Source organism: Petaurus breviceps, unplaced genomic scaffold (genome assembly GCF_028583685.1).
Source record: "Petaurus breviceps papuanus isolate PSGF00001 unplaced genomic scaffold, PetGlider_PUasm1.0 90887, whole genome shotgun sequence".
Classification (NCBI taxonomy): Eukaryota; Metazoa; Chordata; class Mammalia; order Diprotodontia; family Petauridae; genus Petaurus; species Petaurus breviceps.
In genome coordinates, this window is record NW_027187370.1 from 2,800,865 (window position 1) to 2,820,789 (window position 19,925).

Sequence of the window (19,925 nt, forward strand, 5' to 3'; positions counted from 1 at the left end):
TTCCATCAGTTTTGATTACAATCCTATCATGGTCAAAAAGTGATGTTTTTTCATTTAAATAACACTTAGTCATATACACATACCCACTGACATAAAAGCAGGTAACTGCATCAATAATTTGCATTGTTAATCAACATTTAACTTCAGTACTCCAGTGGGTCTATGATCTAATCTGTGTGGTTATTTCCTACAGTGATACAAACTTGCAACCTGCCCATCATGTTTAACAAAAGTAAAGCAACATTAATATGAGTTAAACATTTTAATCTGTACTGTTCTATTCTCACTGCATTCTCAACAAATTTACATTCTAGTTGTTGCCAGACTAGATATGCAACAGATATTATTATTTGCCACATGAAAGTTTTGTTTTGTTTTAAAACAAAGTAGGCAAGTGTTTTGCATTACTTGAAATTTCCCATTACTCTACCTTCTTCAATCATCAATCCTTGGAGAAAAGCCTTATATACTACTAAATTTTTTCTACTGAACTGTTTGATTTGGGGGTAGAGAAGTTTTCTGTGATTGAGGTCAACAGTTTTTCCCAAAAACATAAAAATTATGTCTTGTTTATACTTAAACTAGAGGGAAGTAGATACTTTTGAGAGGCTATTCCAGACTTAGCAAATGTTTAAGATAGGATAAATCCACTGTATACACTTTCCCAAGACATTTCTCCACTTCTCTTTTTAGCCTAAGTATCACTAAGAGAAATGTAATATCAATTTTCCTAAGCCATCTTATATTTAAATTAATTTCAAGAGTCTTTTGAAGTCTAACATTCTGTGAACCTTTTAAATATGTGCAATGTTCCTAAAATCGAGAAATTGTCACGTCAATAAGATTTCACTAAAAATTCTCAGTCCCAAAATTCTTGATTGTTTCAGATTTAGCAACAGCCACTTACACATTGTGTTGCTTCTTAAGACCATCCCCCCCCTCTGTAATCCTTCCTTATCACAAATGAATCTCTTTTCCGAACAAACTTGCTATTTTAATACAATACTATATTCATTTTTATGAATATCAATTTTTTTCAAAATTACAAAAAATTTTCAAATTTATTTCAAAATTATATGAGAAAGTATTTTGCTTTGCTTATCCTAATCAGGCTATCTCTGTTATAGTATACATTATTATAACATTGAAGTGTGAATTTGTAAAAAATTTTATATTACAGAATTTCTTGCTTTGACTATTATAATATGTGCATTTTATAACACATCTGGCTAAAAATCAATCTGTTTTTGGTCTACATGATGCCAAATATATGTAACCATGTTATAATATAGCATGTTACTGAATTAATTCAAACATACAATCAGCCAAATTATATCCCCTGAACCACAAATAAAATAAAAACAATATAACAGTCAGTTGATGAAATACGTCTTAGTCCTCTCTCTAATAATACTGTGACTGGTTTGGCTGATTTTTTTCACTGAATATACTAATTGTAGTATTGCCCAGGTAATTGTTGTAGTATCACTGGTGAATCTTAGACTCAACATTTGAAAGAAGGGTCTAGAGCTCAACTCTTCTACATATACTCCACAAAAGAGCTAAAAAGGATACCACATTGAATAATGATTAAGATAACCAAAGGGAAACAATGGTATACTCCTGACCCAGGACTTCACAAAAGACATCTGTGTTTTGGGAGAGTAGTCCCACCAGGGAAACCAGCACAACCTTAGATAAATAAGAATGGAAGTTGCTGCCTCCCAGGCATATCCACTTGACTGACTCAGGCATACATACAAAAACATATAGAGCTCTGTTGGGATGCTCCTGTGAGGTCAATGGAGCCTGAAACCAACTAGTACCCTGAAAGAAGACCTATCAAGGAATATGGAAACAAGCAGAGGGACCCAAGAAATTGGAGACAGCACCAATGGGGCCTGATTACTCCAGTCAAGAGGGTCAGAGGGAGCAACCCCTGGATCTGGTACAAAATCCCAAACCAGGACTGAAGCTGTAGAAATAAGAAGAGAGAAGAAAACACCAAGCATAGTGAAGACATATAGTGGGTCTAGAGATGCCCAAGAGGTAAACCAAAAGAAGATGATTACTCCACAATTAGCATAATCAGAACCTCAAGGAGGGGAAATGGCTTGACTGGATTCAAAAGTATGACTGGAAAAAAAAAAGAAATTCTATTTCAATTTCAAAAAAAATTAAGAGATTAAAACAAATTAAATTATAAGTGAAATAAGAACTACAGAAGAAAAAATGAGGAGCATAAATAGAGGACAGAGGTAGAAGGTCTTAAGTAGTAGACTACCTCAGCAAGTCACTTAATCCTGTTAGCCTTAGTTTCCTCATCTGTAAAATGAGAGGGAGAAGGAAATGGAAAACCACTCTTTGCCAAGAAAACTCTAAGTAGGGTCAGAGTTGGACACAACTGAAACTACTCAACAACAACAAGACTACCTGAAAATTAGAATGGAGCATATAAAATTTGGTGACTCCAAGGATACAAGAAATACTAGAACAAAATGAAAAGATGGAGAAAAAATATGGGAAAAAAATGTATGGTATCTGCTGTTAAAACAATGGAACTGCAAAACAGATCCAGGAGGAATAATTTATGACTTTTGGGGCACTCTGAAAACTATGACCAAACAAAAACTTGAATGTCATATATCAAAAAATATCATAAAAGAAACTACCCAGATGGAAGACCCTTTCCCCCAAGATGGCGCCAAAGGCAAAGAAGGAAGCTGTTGTCACCCCCAAGACAGAAGCCAAGTCCAAGACCTTGAAGGTCAAGAAAGCGGTGCTGAAGGGTGTCCATAGCCACAAAAAGAAGAAGATCCAAACATCCCCCACCTTCTGACAACCCAAGACACTGAGACTTCGAAGGAAACCCAAACACCCTTGGAAGAGCGCCCCTTGGAGAAACAAGCTCGATCACTATGCCATCATTAAGTTTTCCTTGACCACTGAGTCTGCTATGAAGAAGATTGAGGACAACAACACCCTAGTCTTCATTGTGGACATCAAGGCCAACAAGCATCAAGCAGATCAAGCAGGCCTTAAAGAAGCTGTATGACATTGACATGGCCAAGGTCAACACACTGATCCGGCCTGAAGGAGAGAAGAAGGCCTATGTCCATCTTGCTCCAGACTATGATGCTTTAGATGTTGCCAACAAAATTGGAATCATCTAACTTGCTGTGTCCCATTCCACCTACAATAAAAAGTTTTCCAGAAAAAAAAAAAAAGAAAACTACCCAAATCTATTAGAACTAGGAGGCAAAATGAAAATAGAAATACTCTATTGATAACCTCCTGGAAGAAATACCAAACTGAGAATATCCAGGAATATCATAATCAAAATCCAGAGCTTCCATATTAAAGGGGGGAAATACTGCAAGCAGGCAGAAATAAAGAGTTTGAGTATCCAGAAATCATATAAAGAAGTCAAAATCTTGGACTTTGAGATACTCCAAAAGGCAAGAAAAAAAAGATAAAGGCTCACAAACTACAAATAATTTACCCTGCAAGACAAGTATAATCCTATGGGGAAAATGGATCTTTAACAAGTCTTTTAAGCATTCCTGTTGAAAAGATTTAAAGTGGAATAAAAATTCTGAAATGCAAACATAGGAACTGAGAGGAACCTAGCTAGGTAAATACATCTGAATAACTGAAAGAGACTGAGGATAATCTACTTACATTCTAATGGGGGAAGAAGAGACAAGTGCTGCTTCAGAATCACACATTCTTCAAAGGTGACAGAGGGAATTAATAAAAACAAATTCAAGGCCTGGCTCTGGTTTTGTTCCAAATTACTAAATTCAAAAACGAAAAAAGAGAATTAACAATTGAAGATGAAATAAAGGAAGTTATTAGAATTTATTTTTCAATTAAATGTCAACAGAACTGATAAAAGAATGTCTGAATGCTTGACAAAAATCTAAAATCCCCATATTAACAGAAAAAAAAATAGAGAATTTAAATAACCTAATCTCAGAAAAACTGAACAAACCATAGATGAAAGTGAAAAAAAAATCCTGGATTGAAGGGATTTACAAGTTATTTTTTTCAAAAACTCAACAATTAATTCCAATGTAATATAAAATGTTTGCAAAAACAGGAAAAGAAGGGCTCTGGTCTTGATGTCTAAAAGAGATAAGCCAGAAAGAAGAGAAACTATTGACCAATATCACTAATAAATATTAGTGCAGAAAAATTGAATAAAATATTGACAAAGAAGCTACATAATGACCAGGTTGGATTTTTAATAGTAATGCAAGGTTTGTCCCATATTAGAGAAACTATAGGCCATATTAATAACAAAACAATAAACATCACACGATTATATCAAGAGTTATAGAAAAAGCTTTTGACAAACATCCATTTATGGATTGGGTGTAGAGGTTTTTTCAAGGGTGCAGGGGGTTTGGTTGGTTGGTTTTATTTATGCACTACAGTGAATTGCACCTACAATGCCAGTGCAGGGGTCACTCCAGGGCCCTAATTCAATACTGATTGGCACAGAAACTTTAATCTGCTCCATTTTTTCAACCCAGGCCAGTTCACTGCTCCTTAGGCAGCTTAGTGAATTTACAAAGGCTTACTTAGTGTAGACACCTAATTTGAGGTAGCCTTACTGCAACTCAGAACTCCTAACCTCAAGCCATCCATCAACTTCAGCTTCTCTAGCAGGAGAGTGCCATCATGCCCACCCTCTCTAGCAGGACTGTGCCATCATGCCCACCCTATCTGTTTTCAAAATTTTTAAAGCATAAGACTATATGGATGATAATAATAATATGCATTATAATAATAATAATAAATGGATCTTTCCTTAAGATAGTAAAGAGTGTCTATCTAAAACCAAGAGCTCTCATCTGTAAGGGAGAAACACTAGCAGCTTTTCCATTAAGATCAGGGATAAAGTAAGGAATGTCCACTATGACCACTATTATCTGATATAGTTCTAGAAATGCCAGGTAGAGCAATAAGAAAATAAAAAATGAGGAAATAAACACAAAGAAAAAACAAAATTATTGCTTTTTGCAAATGACATGATTTACCAAGAGAATCCTAGAACTTCAACTAAAACATTAATTGAAACTTTACCAAAGGGATGGGTCATAAAATAAATCCATACAAATTATCAATCTTTCTATTACCAATAAAACCCAGCAGGAAGAAATGGAAACTCCATTCAGAATAACTACAAAATATATAAGATATTTGGGAATTCATATTCCAATACATGAATTATATGAATATGAGTATAAAACACTTTACAGAAATAAACACTTAAATAACTGGAGATATATTAATTGCTCATAGTTAGGATGTGCCAACATAATAAAAATTATAATAGCACCTAAATTAATTTACAAGGCTCAGTACTATACCAATCAAACTACTCAATAGTTACTTTGTAAAACTAGAAAAAAACTGTAACAAAATTCATCTATAGGAGCAAAACATCAAGAATTTCAAGGTAAATGCTTTTTTAAATTGAAAAGGAAGGGGGCTTAGCAGTATTAGATATCAGACTATACTACAAAGCAGTAATAAAAAAATAGAAAAACTGAATTATAGAATGAGTTCACTACAGAGAAAACTGGAAAGTAATCTGGCAGAAATTAGAATTATACCTATATCTCACATCTTGTACTTCAAAAAACTCCAAATTGATACATGACCTAGAAATAAAAGTTTATATCATAAACAAAATAGAGAAGCATGAACCAAGGTACTTTTCACAACTACAGGAAGTAGAAGTTCTTGACCAAACAAAGTATAGAGAAGATCACAAGATGAAATGGTTAATTTTTATTACATAAAATTGAAAAGTTTTTACACAAAATCAATCAAATGAGAAAGGAAAGAGTTAACTGGAGAAAAAAAACTTTGTAGCAAACTTCTCTGATAAAGGCCTGATATTCAAGATATAAGGAGAACTAAATCAAATAAATACAAAGAGTCATTACCCAATAAATAAATCATCCAAAGCTATGAACAAGCAAGGGAAGAAATTCAAGCTATCAACAACCATATGAAAAAATGCTTCAAATCACTAATAAAAGAAATGTAAATCAAAACAACTCTGAGGTTCCACTTCACTTCCATCAGATCGGCAAAGAAAACAAAAAGGGAAATGACAATTATAGGACAGGCACACTAATATACTGTTATTGGTGCTATAAATTGTTCCATTCATATCTGGAAAGCAATTTGGAGCCAGGCCCAGAAAGTCACTAAGTTATAGTGATTATATCAGACTCTTCTGGGTTCATTGATACCACTACTAGGCTTTAACCTCAAAAAGATCAAAGAAAGAGGAAGAGGACCCATATGTATAAAAATATTTATAGCATTTCTTTTTGTTATAGCAAAGAACCATAACTGAGGGGAATGAAGGAAAGGAGGGAAGGAGGGAGGAAGGAAAGAAGGAAAAAAGGAAAGAAACCAGCATTTATTAAGTACCTACTGTGTGGCAGGCACTATGCTAAGTGATTTACAAATATTGTCTCATCTTCAAAAACAATCCTAGGAGGTAGGTGCTATAATGATCCCCATTTTACCATAGAGAAAACTGAGACAGACAGAGGTTTAGTGTCACACAGGGCCACACAGCTACTAAGTATCTAAGCCCACATTTGAACCCAGCTCTTTCTGACTCCAAGCCTAGCATCCTATTCCCTGCAGGAGGTGCCCATCAACTATGAAATGACTGAACAAATGATAATGGATGAACAGAATGGACTATTTATTGTATTGTAAGAACTCTGGAAAAGATGGATTCAGAAAAACCTGGGAAGACTCACATGAAGTAATACAGTGAAGTGAGAACAAGCAGGAGAACAATTTATATGACTACAACATTATAAAGAAAAGCAGTTGTAAAAGACATAAGGAATCTGATCAATGTAGTAACTAACCATAACTCCAGAAGACTGATGATAAATCATCCTTCCCACCTGCTGGCAAAGAGTTGACAGAGGTGCAGAATGAGAGTCCCATTTTTCAGACATGGTAAATGTGTAGGTTTCTTTCATTGTACTTATTTGTTACCAGGATGGGTTTTTTTCCCCCAAGGAGAAGTATGGAGGAAAAGGAAGGCTAGTGATAGTAATGCCCAGAAAAAAAAAAGAAAGAAAGACTGTGTTAATGAAACATTTTTAAGATGTACAGAAGAGAGCAAAAGGAAATTCATAGAGACACAGAGAAGCGGATAGCTTTGGAACTATGGTATTAAATTTATTATATACTTTAAAAAGAAACAAGCTATACATAATAGATTTGTAGTTTCTTACAGAATCCTCTTTTTCTGTTCCTTTTATATGGAAATGATTATGTTTCTTCACATTTGTCAAATTCACAAAAATAAGGTTTTTTTTTAAAGGGTGACTTATGAATGAACTTTTTTCTGTGAAGAGCTATGTTAACTACATCATTAGGTCTCCCCTCCCCAAACTGCCAATTTTGTATGAATTATCTAGAAGCTGGCATAGACTTCACATTCTGGCCTAAAATGGAGAATTTCTGGCTAGAACTTATACCCATGCCATAGAGACATATACCATAGATCTTTACTACAGAAGAATATTTCATAAATAGGAAACAATGCATTAAGAATTCTGTTGATTATCCACAAATATTCCAGCATTTAAAGAAATTTTTTTTCAAAATTTTCCTCTTGGTACTTATGCATCTTTCAAATTGTCATTGCCAAATATCACCATACAATAAAACATTAAAGTCACAAGTGGTAAACCAAATCCATCATTTTCTCTTCTGCATGTGGCTCTTTATGATTCAACAGTTTATGCTGCATCAGGGTTTTCATTACAAAACCTGGTTTGTGGGAAGAGAAGAAGAGATTATTGCTTAATTCTTAAGAATTTGTTCCAAAGACCCAGTCTTTATAATTATCGAGTCATAGAATTTTAAAGTTAAGAGGCACCTTGGAGACAATCTATTCCACCTTCATCATTTGACAAATGAGAAAACTGAGGTCTAGAGAAAGACTTGCCTTGCTCAAGGTCATAAAGCTAATTAGTGGACAAATTGGGCCTGGAACACAACTCTATGTATAGAATACTGACCTGATTCTCCTTCCAACGTGAGCTTAAAAGACATAAGCTTTTCATTTCCAATATAACTAAAATATATCTCCTCAATCCTTATTTGAAAGCACATTCACAAATGTGTTGAGTCCATAATAAAAGTTGCTAATTTTTCATGTTCATTTTTTTAAAAAATAGATTGTAGGACATGGAAAGGGTATTCCCAGGGTTAAACCAATGCTGTGGTCTTTTCAAAGGAATGGGCACTAACAGGCTCAGACATCCCAGGCTTAGCTTTTAAATTCTGAGGCAACATATATGTACCCTAGACTGGGTCTATGCCTTCTTCAACCCTATTTGGATAGAGGATTCAGATGATGGTAGTTGATAATACAAAGACACAAAAAAATGCCTTTTTGGAGAAAGGTGCAATTATCTTTACAATATTCATATTTTGGGTACAATATATACAGAGATTTCACAACAAAGCCCTCTCCTCTGGGTCAAAGGTGCAGAATGTGGCCAACTTATTTGTGATTTATAATTCCAATTCCTTGATTCATCTGGCACAAAAAATGAGGATTTATATACCACAATTTCTCTCTTTATAATGAGGACCTGGAGCAGTAAGAGGGGAAAGAATGACAAAGCAGCATTAACAGCTGAAAGCATAAATTTCTGCAGCCTAAGGAAAGCAGACCTGGAGACAAGTTCTAAGAATAAGTTCCCAAAGTTTTAAAGATCAGGCGAAAAATGGATCCTATTCCCTTGCAATAATGTATTTAGTCCATATATGGAGACATACAAGTTGTCCTTGAATTTATAAGGGAAAGTCTTGCATGTGGAAGCCCTAGTGAGAAGGAAAGGGGGGAAAGGACACATGAGAGATTGTACAGTAAGATTCACTTGCACACAGAACCAGCAAAAAGCTATCTCAAATCTTATTTCTTAGCAGCCCTTCATGGAGACTTTGATGATTTCACATTCCAGCTCTCTTTCACGGCTTTTCTTCTGCCACTTGAACTCATCAAGGCCTGCCAGCAACATCCATGAATTCTGCTGGACATGCCGAGATGCAGCTGCTTCTCAGCCTGCCTCTGTCTTCCATCTCAAAATACCATTTCCTTGCCAAGGGTTAACAGTCTCCAGAAGGCTCTGGGAGAGGTCCTGCTAGGGCAGTAATCTGTGGCTGCTGCTGCAGATAAGAAGTCTCTTGTTGAAGTGGGGGACCAGGAGCTGTGGAAAGGCCAGAGTGGACGGACAGCACAGATGTGAACACAAGCAACGACCTCTGATCAGAATCCACTCTTTCCCCCCTTTCTCCCTCCCCCAATTTCCCTTATGAAGGAGAAAACAAAACCCAGTTCAACACGTGTGTGAATATAGCCCTGGGGTGCCCCAGAAGAAACACAAGCCCTCCCCTCCCACAAATAAATCTCATTTGTCTCATCTTCAAGCCAGAATGAGTCACTGACAAATGCATTTATAATTCCACTGTTTCTATGAACCTGTCTGCTGATGAGTACAAATACCCTATCTACAGCTTGTGGGAAAGAAGATTTGCCAACTAAAAACCTGACTTGAACAAGAAGTGAAGAGCAATCATTTTTCCAGCCCCTCCCTTCTTCCTCTCTTAAGTCTTTTTTATTATTTAGAGAATGGTTACATAAAAACAAGATCCCATAATAGTTTAAATTAGGCCCAAACATATTTTTGAATCAGATAACAACTGCTTTTTAAAAATCATTATTTTCAGGATACTTTAAGAAGCATTAGGGCAATGAAGTAAAGGAAAATGAAAAGAAATGCTTTTTAGGGGAGGAAGGGGTTTCTGGACCCGTTAGTACCCGAAGTGATGCTCTGATGATCAGAAGTACAAGTCCACTTGGAAGTGGGCAGGCAGGTTGCTCGGCCTCTCGGCTCCATCCTTCTCCTCCACAAAGCCCTCCTCCCCACCAAGAGGGCTCCCAGGATGCTAGAGAAGATAGATGATGTAGGACAGGATAACCAGGCCTATAATAGCGAAGAACATCAGAATGAAAATATCCAGCATGGTGGATTCTCAGGCTTCTGGGAAGCCCGCGAGCTGTAGGCGCTGATGCTGCATCAAGGGAGGGAGGGAGGGAGGAAGGGAGGTGAGATGATGAGCAGGAAAAGCGGAAAGCTCCCTCCTCCCTCCCATCCCCCTATCCTTATCCCCACACCCCTCCCTGGCTGGAGAGGGGGGTGGGATTGAAATGTCGCTGCAACTCATCATCACCCTTTTCTTTCCCTACCCTGCTCCATGTCAGCCAATCAAAAATGCAGTGTCTAAATAACCTGGGAAATGCTAGATTTAGACAAGGTACCACAGAGGAGGCATGATTCCTCTCCAGGAATGTAGTCCCATTCATTTGTATCCACATACGAACCTGGCCTATCATTGAAAAGGATTTAATCTCTAGGAAACCCATCCTTCACTGCTTCTCCCTTTCTCTCTCCTCCCTGATCCACTCTAGTCACAATTCTGGTCCTGGAAAAATACTAATAGTCTGTGACTCAATGACCAATCCTAAAGATGGTTAGTTTGCTATATATTAAGCAAATAAGATATTGTGGGGGAGGAGGTTAGTTTACCATCTCTGCATCAGTGATAGTTAATCACCTTCCTCCAAAAAGCCTTCCTTCCTTTACCTTTCATTCCATAATAACTCCTTTTCCTTGGTCTTGTCAGCATTTATGTACATCAAGTGCTTAGCTTAGCAGCTTTTATAAGCACTCTGTAACCATTCTTAAATCTTTTATCGGTGTGTTCTGTGACACCCCCTTCTTGAAGCTGGGAACATGTGCCAGATTCCCAACTGGAGGTCCTATCACTGTCTGGGTGACAGATGCAAAGGGTACAGACCCTGGAAGGGGTACACAACTTCACCCAGTGCACCCCTCTAATCATATCCCTTCCCCACCAATGGCCATGCCCCATCTGAAGCTCCCTGAAGGTATTAACTAAACTTTGATCTATTTTTTTGTGGTACCCACACCAATCTTGTGTGTGTGTGTCTGTGTGTATGTGTACTATAATTCCTGGTTTGAGGAAACATGTTTATAACGGGGACCAGAGTAAAATACCTTTCCCATAGCTTGCTTAGCAGCTTTCCACCATCCTATCATTTCTCTACACCTGGGCCAGGTCACCAATGAGTGTCCAGAACTTCAGGTCACTGCTTCTCTCAACCCTGCTGGAAAAAAAAAGTCCTATGTTCTGCTCTCTACCCCTCAAGAGGCAGAAGCTACCAACAGCAAAAATCCAGAGTTTCCAGGACAAAGAAAAAAAAACTATATTCAGAAAATATTCAGATAGAGAATTCAAGTAATGAGCAGCCAGAGTCAGGATCACACATGATTTAGCAGCCACTACTATAAAGGAGAAAAGAACTTGGAATACAATAATCCAGAAGGCAAAAGATAATAGTCAAAAATAAGTTACCCAGGAAAACTGACTATGATGCTACAGAGATAAAAATGGACCCTTAATGAAATAGAGGAGTTCCAAGCATTCCTGATGAACATACAAAAGCATGCAATAATGAAGAGAAATGTTAAAAGCTAAACATAAATGAACAATGATAAAGGATTAAACAAGGATGAATCTATGTTCAACTATGGGGAGATGATATATAGGGAATAGATTCACAAATTATGATAAATAAATGTGCTGGGATACTATTGTGCTGATATCTTATCAACATAATGACCAATCATGATTCCAAAGGATTAATGATGAAACATGTTGTCCACTTCTTGATAGAGAGATGAAGGACTCAGAATACAGAAAAAGACAAAATGGGGGTAGAGGTTGGAAATGGCCAATATGGACATTTATTTTGATTAACTATATAAGTTTGTAATTGGCTTTGTTTTTTCACGTTCTAAGTTGGGAGGGAGAGAATGAGAGGTTAAGAAGGTGGATTTTGGCTGATTAAAACAAATAAAATATTAAAAAGGAACAAAAAGGAAAGAAAATGTATGTGAAAATATGAATGTAGCCTTCATTATTTTTTAGTTGTTGGGGAAGCAGAGAAAAATGACAATAATTATCCTTAATTTCTACATTTTTCTATGACATTTAATTCTGTTGAGAGAACCTTGAAGAAAAAGAAGGAAGATTAACGATAAAATAGTTGTCAAGGAAAAAGTAGGAAAAGGTAAGCAGAATAAATGGATGGCTAAAGTAAAGTGGAAGAGTATTTGTGGGTAGGGCAAATTGATACACAAGCTATATAGGAGACTGGTGTAAGAGGGAGAGGAGGTAGGATATAACTGTGGAGCTGCTGAAATTAAGGAAAGGAAGTTGGGTGTGGCTGCCAAGTTCCTAAGAGAGGAAGGCCTTGATAAAGTAATAAAGGGTAAACTGTAAATATCCACAAGTAGTTCTGGGGGTGGGGAGGAGGCCAAAAATCTCAGTACACAGACAATGTGGAATTTGGCAGTGACTTGCATTGAGTCTGCCACAGTCAAGGGGCTGCTATATAGGGATAAGATTTACCTCCTAAAAAAGAAGGTGAAGGGATTTAAGCAATGCCATACTCCACAGTCCAGATTACCAGGGGGAATGAACTCCCCACCTACCCACCCACCCCAAAAAAGAAGCAAAATTCAATGAGAAAAAAAAGAATTTGAAGAGGATGAGAGAAAACCTCCTTATAAGGAAGCTGGAGAAAAGAAGAATGTCACCTAGATGAGGAAGACGAGGAGAAAGACAAGTGCATATGGAGTTAAAATCAGTTGTTGGTCCTCCAAGCAATGAAATAATAAAGTCACCAAAGTGTCAAGTAAGAAGCCATCCAGGTATGTCCAAAAGAAGAAATGAAGAGTAAATGGGGCTTGGTCTGGGATACAAAAGCAGCTATCTGTCACTTGTCAATGTGACAACAGTAGAGAAGTCTATTGTCCTCCCCCAGGCATGTATTCAAGACACAGTAGAAAATCTTCCAAGATTAATCAAAACAGATAATGACTATATCTTCTAGTGAATCATGAGTACAAATGACACTGACAGAAGGAACTTCATAAGTATTGCCTAAGATTACAAAGTCTTGGACAAGAAACTGAAAACCATAGAGATACTGGCTGGGTGTGTTTTCCTCACTGCTGCCACTGGAAGACAAAGGATGCAGAAGAGAAAAATAGAAGTTGGCAGGCTAAGAAGGTGGTATCTGAGAATGGGATTTTGACTTCTGGACCACTGCTAAAAATACAGAGATGATAGTCTCCTGGTTGGGGACAGACCCTGTCAGAGGATGAGAATGTATTTGTCTAACAGTGCAACGGGCAGCCATGATGAGCCACACTATCTACCTTGTGGCAGAGGTAATGAATTCAAGACGCAGACTGAGACATATATTTTTGGACATAAACAATGAGAGAATTTGTTTGGCTTGATTGTGCAGGGTTGTGTTTTTTTTTCTCTTTGGAACGAGGGGGGAGGAATTAGAAGGAAATAAAATAAAGGCTTATTAATTGAATTTAAATTAAACAAAAATCTTTGTGTGTGTATACATATATACATACACACATACATATGCATATCCACACAGAACAAGAAGAAAAATACCATATATACCAAAATAGTTATAGCAACACTTTTCCTGTTAGCAAATAACTGTAAACAAAACAGACACCCATAGATTAGGAGAATAGCTAAACCAGTCATGGTAGATAAAATGTACTAGAACATGACTGTACTATAAGAAACAATAAAGATCATGAATACAGAAATGTAAGGGAAAACATATACAAACTGATGCAAAATGTAGCAAGCACAACTAGGAAAACAATATGCAAAATTGTATACAACAATGTAAATGGGAAAAACAACAAAATAGCCATAATTGAAAGCTGTGACATTATAATAACCAAGCTTGGTTACAAAAGAGATATAAAAAGGGAACCTAGTCTTACTTCTTTGCAGAGTTAGGAGACCATCGGTCCCTTATATGATGTCACCACATATGATGTCAGTATGTTGACAATATATTAGTTTTGTTGAACTATTTTTTGGAGGGCTTTCTGGGAGGGGATGGGGAGAAACACATTTGGAAATGTAAGTGATATAAGAACAGTAGATTTCAGTAAAGTTTATTTTTTAAAAATAAGAGATGGGGAGAGGAAAATGTGTATGTATATTCATATTATAAAAACTTCCTAGAAAGAAGGAAAGACAATAGCTGTTGAGACATTTGAATATCCATAGAAGACAAAATCCAAGCAAGAAGCTATAGGCAAAAATCCAAGACCTCTATTCCCCAAAAGATAAGTGATCAAAGGATATAAACAGACAGTTCTTAAAAGAAGAATTTCAGACTATTAATAAGCACAAGAAAGAATGCTCCAAATCACTAATGAAAGCAATGCAAATCAGAACAACCCTGAAGTTTCACTTCACACACAGCAAATTGGCAAAGTACAAAAAGACAGCAGTAGTCAATGTTGGAAGGGCTGTGGGAAGCTAGACACACCAGTGCATAGCTGGTGGAGCTGTGAATCAGTACAACCATTTTGGAAAGAAAACAATTTGGAATTATGCAAATAAAGTAACTAAAATGTCCATACTTTTTGATCCAGAAAATCCATTGCTGGGCTTGTACGCCATGAAGGCCACTGATAAGAAGACAGTCCCCATATAAACCATATAGTTATAGCAACATATTCTGTGCAAGCAAAGAAGTAGAAACAAAGTAGGTGCCCATTGGTAAAGTTTTGATACATGAATATAATGTAATATGAAGTGGCACGAGAAATGATACATGTGATGAATACAGAGAAGCATGGAAAAATCTATGTGAAATGGTGCATTGTGAAGTAAGCAGTCAAAAAATAACAACCCCTACCCAATACAGTCAATTCTGCTATAACCTGTGTTCCCTAAACACACCAAACTATGCAAAATTGAGCAATAGAAAAACCATAGACCTTTTGGGGGAAATGAGATTAGGGGCACAATACTCAAAAACTTTGTCAGTGACATATCAAAAAAGAGGAACCTAATAAAAACTGCACAGTTTTACACATTAAATGGTTAAGAAATGCGTTTGTTGTTCAGTCGTGTCTGACACTACATGACTCCATAGAATTTTGTTCATAGGATTTCTTTCAGCAAAAATACTGGAGTAGTGTGTCATTTCCTTCTCCAGTGTGCCCCATTTTACAGATGGGGAACTGAGGCAAATAGGGATTAAATGACTTATCCATGGTCACACAGCTAGTAAGTGTTTGAGGCCATATTTGAATTCAGATTTTCCTGACTCCAGGCTTGGTTCTCCAGTGAGTGTAGCACCTAACTGGCCAAAAAATACAGATACTAGAAATAGGAGCATAGTCGTAAGCCTTGGCGGGCTATAATTTTGGGCAAGAGGTCTTGGTGAAAGGTAGGGGTGAGGTGGAAGGGAGGAGGATGTAAAGACTAGCCCTCCCCCCTGCCAGCCCCAACTCCTACTGCACCAGAAGATACAGAGTAAGTACGACTCTTTACCTTGACAAAGACCTGAAGTGTGCTTGTAGATTGGAAGGGTTGTAGTTTGAGAGTTGTGAAGAGATGCACTTTTCTGTGTGGTTTCTCAAGGCAGAAATTGTGCATAAGTAAACAAGAAATGGTTTTTATGCTCAAAATGTTCCCTGATATATCAAATGCATTGGAACAAATTTGTGTTTTCAAAAGAGGCATTATAGCAGGACTGACTATATACACAATGACTACAACAATGTAAATGGAAAGAAAAACCACACATACTCAAAATATCAAAAGTGAATGCTGCAAAAGGAAAAAAAACATGGAAAAAGAAAAGCATAGAAAAATCTTAAGAATGAAGTTCTGAAGACATAAAGGGAAAACAATTCCAATTAAGAGAAATGGGATTTGTCTGATGATTCTTTTTTTTTTTTTAAGCAATTGGGGTTAAGTAACTTGCTCAAGGTTACATGGCCAGTTATTTCTGGGTGTGGTGCTAAGTATCTGAGCCCAGATTCAATTCCCAGATCATCCCGACACTGGGGCCGGTGCTCTTACTCGCTGAGCCACTTGGCCACCCCTGTCTGATGATTCTGATAGGTCATTCATCAACCAACTTAGATTTTTGAAAAATGGGTAGGTTGGTTGGTTGTTGTGCATCATTTTTGAAGAGGACCAAAATGACATCATCATGTGGGGATCAAGGTACAGTGTGTCTGACTGTGTTCTGATAGGCCCATATCAGATCAGAAGGCTCTACTGTTGAGATTTAGGGGTGCTGACACCCTGAATAGCCACATGCCGATCCTGTCCAAATGAATTCGACCCAAGCCTTTTTTTCAGTCAAAGAAAAACAAGGTTTATTAAAGATCTGCCATACTGGCCAGACTCTTAAGGAATATGAGCACCTTCAAACAAGATGGATCTTATATACAGAAAGACTGTGGGAGGGATTTAGGAGAGGCCAAGTAGTCTGGGGTGACTGGAGGAGGGGTCTAGGGAGGATCTTGATGGGAGTAACCAGTAGGCTGGGTGACTGGAGGTCAGAAAGCCTGGACAAAGAGAATGGCGTCTTAGATAGGATCAAAAGTGGGAAGTAGTTGGAGCAATCCGGAGGTAACAGACAATGAAGGGCTGGGCTAGGTTAAGGGTAACAGAGAACTGGGTACTGGGCATAGTGATAATGAAAGGCTAGTTGATAGCCTCAGGCAAATGCCAGATCTTATGGGGAAATTCAAGGAGAGTTCAAAGTGGAGTTTTCCAGGACCCATAGACAAATGGGACTCAGATTCTTTTGGGGGTACAGGGCAAAGGTCTAGGCTTGGGCCTGTATCCCCGTCACTACCACAGGTCAAGTACAAATAAATCATATGAACATTTGAAGTGGAGGTGTCTCTAAATGTGAGCATCTCATGGTTTTTCTGAGCCAAGTATGGAAAACTGAAGAAAGAACTTTATAAGTAAAGCAAGGCTTTAGGATTTCTAATAGGGGTGAGGAACCTGCTGCCTCAAGGCCACATGTGAAGTGGCCCTCCAGGTCCTCAGAATGTTCTGTGACATTTGGATTCTGTCAGAGGGCTGCACTTGGGGCCCTAAAGGGCCCCATGCAGCCTAGGGGCCCCAGGTTCCCCACCCCTGAGCTAAGCTGTCAAGGGAAGCTAAGGTCATTGGAAAGATTTTTAGGACAAAAAGAAGCATCAAAGAAAGACTAAGATTGTTGCTTGGATATGATTGATATCAGATGGATAAGATAAGTGAAAACTGATATCAGAACTATTCCATTCTCTTTCCCAACAAAAATGACCTTTGTGGCACAAGTGACCTTTAAAAAGTAAAGCAGTTGGGGCAGCTAGATGGTGCAGTGAATAGAGCACTAGCCCTGGAGACAGAAGGACCTGATTTCAAATCTGGCCTCAGACGGTTGACACACTTACTAGCCATATGACTTTGGGCAAGTCACATAACCCCGATTGCCCTGCCTTCCCCCCTCCAAAAAAAAAAAAAAACAAAAAAACCCCAAAAAAACAAAAAAAGGGAAACAGAGAGCAGTAAAGGTGCCCTTCACCTATCCCAGTGGGACTGCCTTCTCAGGTACTAAAGAATTGAAGATGGGATGGCTGAACCTTTCCCTCTGATGTCCACAACATGGTGGAAACTGAGGGAAGTCAGTGAAACCAGAGAAGAGCTACGGGCCCTTCCCCCAGCAAACAAAGAGAACACAGTTCACAAACTGGGCTTGACTTCGACTCCTCAGAAAAATTTTAGAAAATATTGTTAATATTTGGAAAAGGAAACAGTGAATACCAAGAGCCAATTTGATCAAAAACAGGCCATGCCACATCAACCTTATTTCCATTTGTTTTTCGAAGAGTCACTAAACCAGGAGATGGGTAGGTGAACCCTGTGGATATAGTGCACTTTGATTTTAGCCAAGTATTTGATAAGGTATCTTGCATCATTCTTGTTGAAAGGATAGATTCAGAATGAAGTGGATGGTCAAACTCAGACAAATCCTTAATGCTTCATCATCAGCTTAGCAGGTCTCTAGTGGAGTGTCCCAGGGGGCTGTGCTTGGAATTTTGTGGCTTGACATTTTTTTATCAGTGATTTGGAAAAAGGCATGTAAAGGAAAGAAACAAGGTTTTATTAAATACCTATGTGCCGGGTACTGTGCCAACCACTTTAAAATATTGTCTCAGTTGATCCTCACAACCCTGGAAGGTAGGTGTTATTATGATCCCTATTTTACAATTGAAGAAACTAAGGCAGGCAGAAGTTAAGTGACTTACCCAGGGTCACACAGTGGGTAAGTGCTTGAGTCCCATTTGAATTAAGGTCTTTCTGACTCCATCCAGGCCCAATGCTCCATCCACTTTGCCCCCTAGCTACTTCTGAAATAGATGGCCTGATCATCAACTTTGCAGGTAATTGAAGGCTGAGAGGATTACCAACAATATACACACAAAAAATATCTTGTCAGACCGAAACATTGGGCTGTATCTAATAAAGTAAAATATTATTGGAATAAAGTCTTACACTTGGATTCAAAAACTTAACTTCACAGATACAGGAGGGGGAAGTCATGGTATTCAGCAGTTTGTCTGAAAAAGGAGCAGGGGGTTTAGTGGAGGGCAAACTCAATGAATCTGAAGTGTGATAGGTCAGTCTAAAGGTTAGCATGAAACTGAGGTGCACCGAGAGATACAACTTTCAGGAATAAGGCCAGGTGGGCTCTTCTTCAGACAGTATTCTCTTCAGCTCTGGGCACCATGGTTTAAGGGTGTGAATAAGCCTGAGTTTCCAGAAGAGGGCAAGCAGGGTGGCGGAGGGCCTTCAGTTCATGGCATGTAATAAATTGAAGAAGCTGACAACATTTAGCATAGAAAACACTCGGAGGGGCCTGAAAGCTGTGCAGACATGTCGAGGGGGCACTGGGTGGAAGTGCCAGGGGTAAATTTAGCATTTACGTCAGGAAAAAGTATTTCAACATTAAGAAACATCCAAAGTGAAAAGTGCTACCTGGATGAGGTGATGGGTTTCTCCTCCTGGGAACTTTTCAGAAGTTCTGGATGACATCTCTCCCTCCCTCCCTCACCCTGCCTAGAGGCAGTAAGGTGGTGTAGTGTGATACAGCACTGGGCTTGCAGTCAGGAAGACCCGAGTTCGAATCTAGCCTCAGACATTTATTTACTAGCTGTGTGATGTTGAGCCAATCACCTAACCCATTTGCCTCAGTTACCTTAACTGTAAAATGAGCTTAACAGAACCTGCCTCCACAGGGTTGTTGTGAGGATTAAACAAAACATTTGCACGGTGCCTGGCACATAGTAGGTGTTCTATATAAATGTTTATTCCCTTCCCCCTTTATGTTATAGTCAGGATTTCTCTTTGGTATGAGTTGGGCTGGATGACCCTTGAGATCCCTTCCAATTCTCAAATTGGGATTTGTTATTTCTAATACATTCCTTCCACCCACAGTGTCTTGTCCTAATTAGAAAAAGCATCTTAAGAAAACAAATCTTTTTGTCTCCACTGAATCTCTTACCCACTCCAGCCCAATCTCCTGGAGGTTGGAGATTTTCTTGGTTGAGATCTTGTTTGTGCTGGGAGTAGAGGATGAATAAAAAGTCAAGGACTTGAAGGATGCATTTTAGGTACCAGAAGCCTTCATCGTTGCCTGTGGTGCTGTTTCAGAGGTCATCTGATGGCATAAAACTGAGGGCAGGGAAGGCTACCACTGTCATCTCAAGCCTGGAAGAAAATTTACTTGGCTTGCTGGGCAGGAGTCCATGGGAGAAGGAAGCCCTAGGGACAGTAGAGGGGGGGAGCACACCCCAGCAGGTAGGCCATAACTGAAGGGACGGCTGTATAACTAGTGCTTTGACCCTTTTGCAGTAGGC

General features: G+C 38.3%; 1 long non-coding RNA gene across 1 annotated transcript; it reads right to left on the minus strand.

The window, feature by feature from the left end:
• Positions 1-7,617: 7,617 nt before the first annotated feature.
• Positions 7,618-10,151, minus strand: LOC138150752 (uncharacterized). Its single transcript, XR_011165644.1, has 2 exons — positions 9,887-10,151; positions 7,618-9,275 (listed from the first exon to the last, which is right to left on the minus strand). It is a non-coding gene; the product is annotated as an uncharacterized lncRNA (long non-coding RNA).
• Between the last annotated feature and the right edge of the window lie 9,774 nt (positions 10,152-19,925).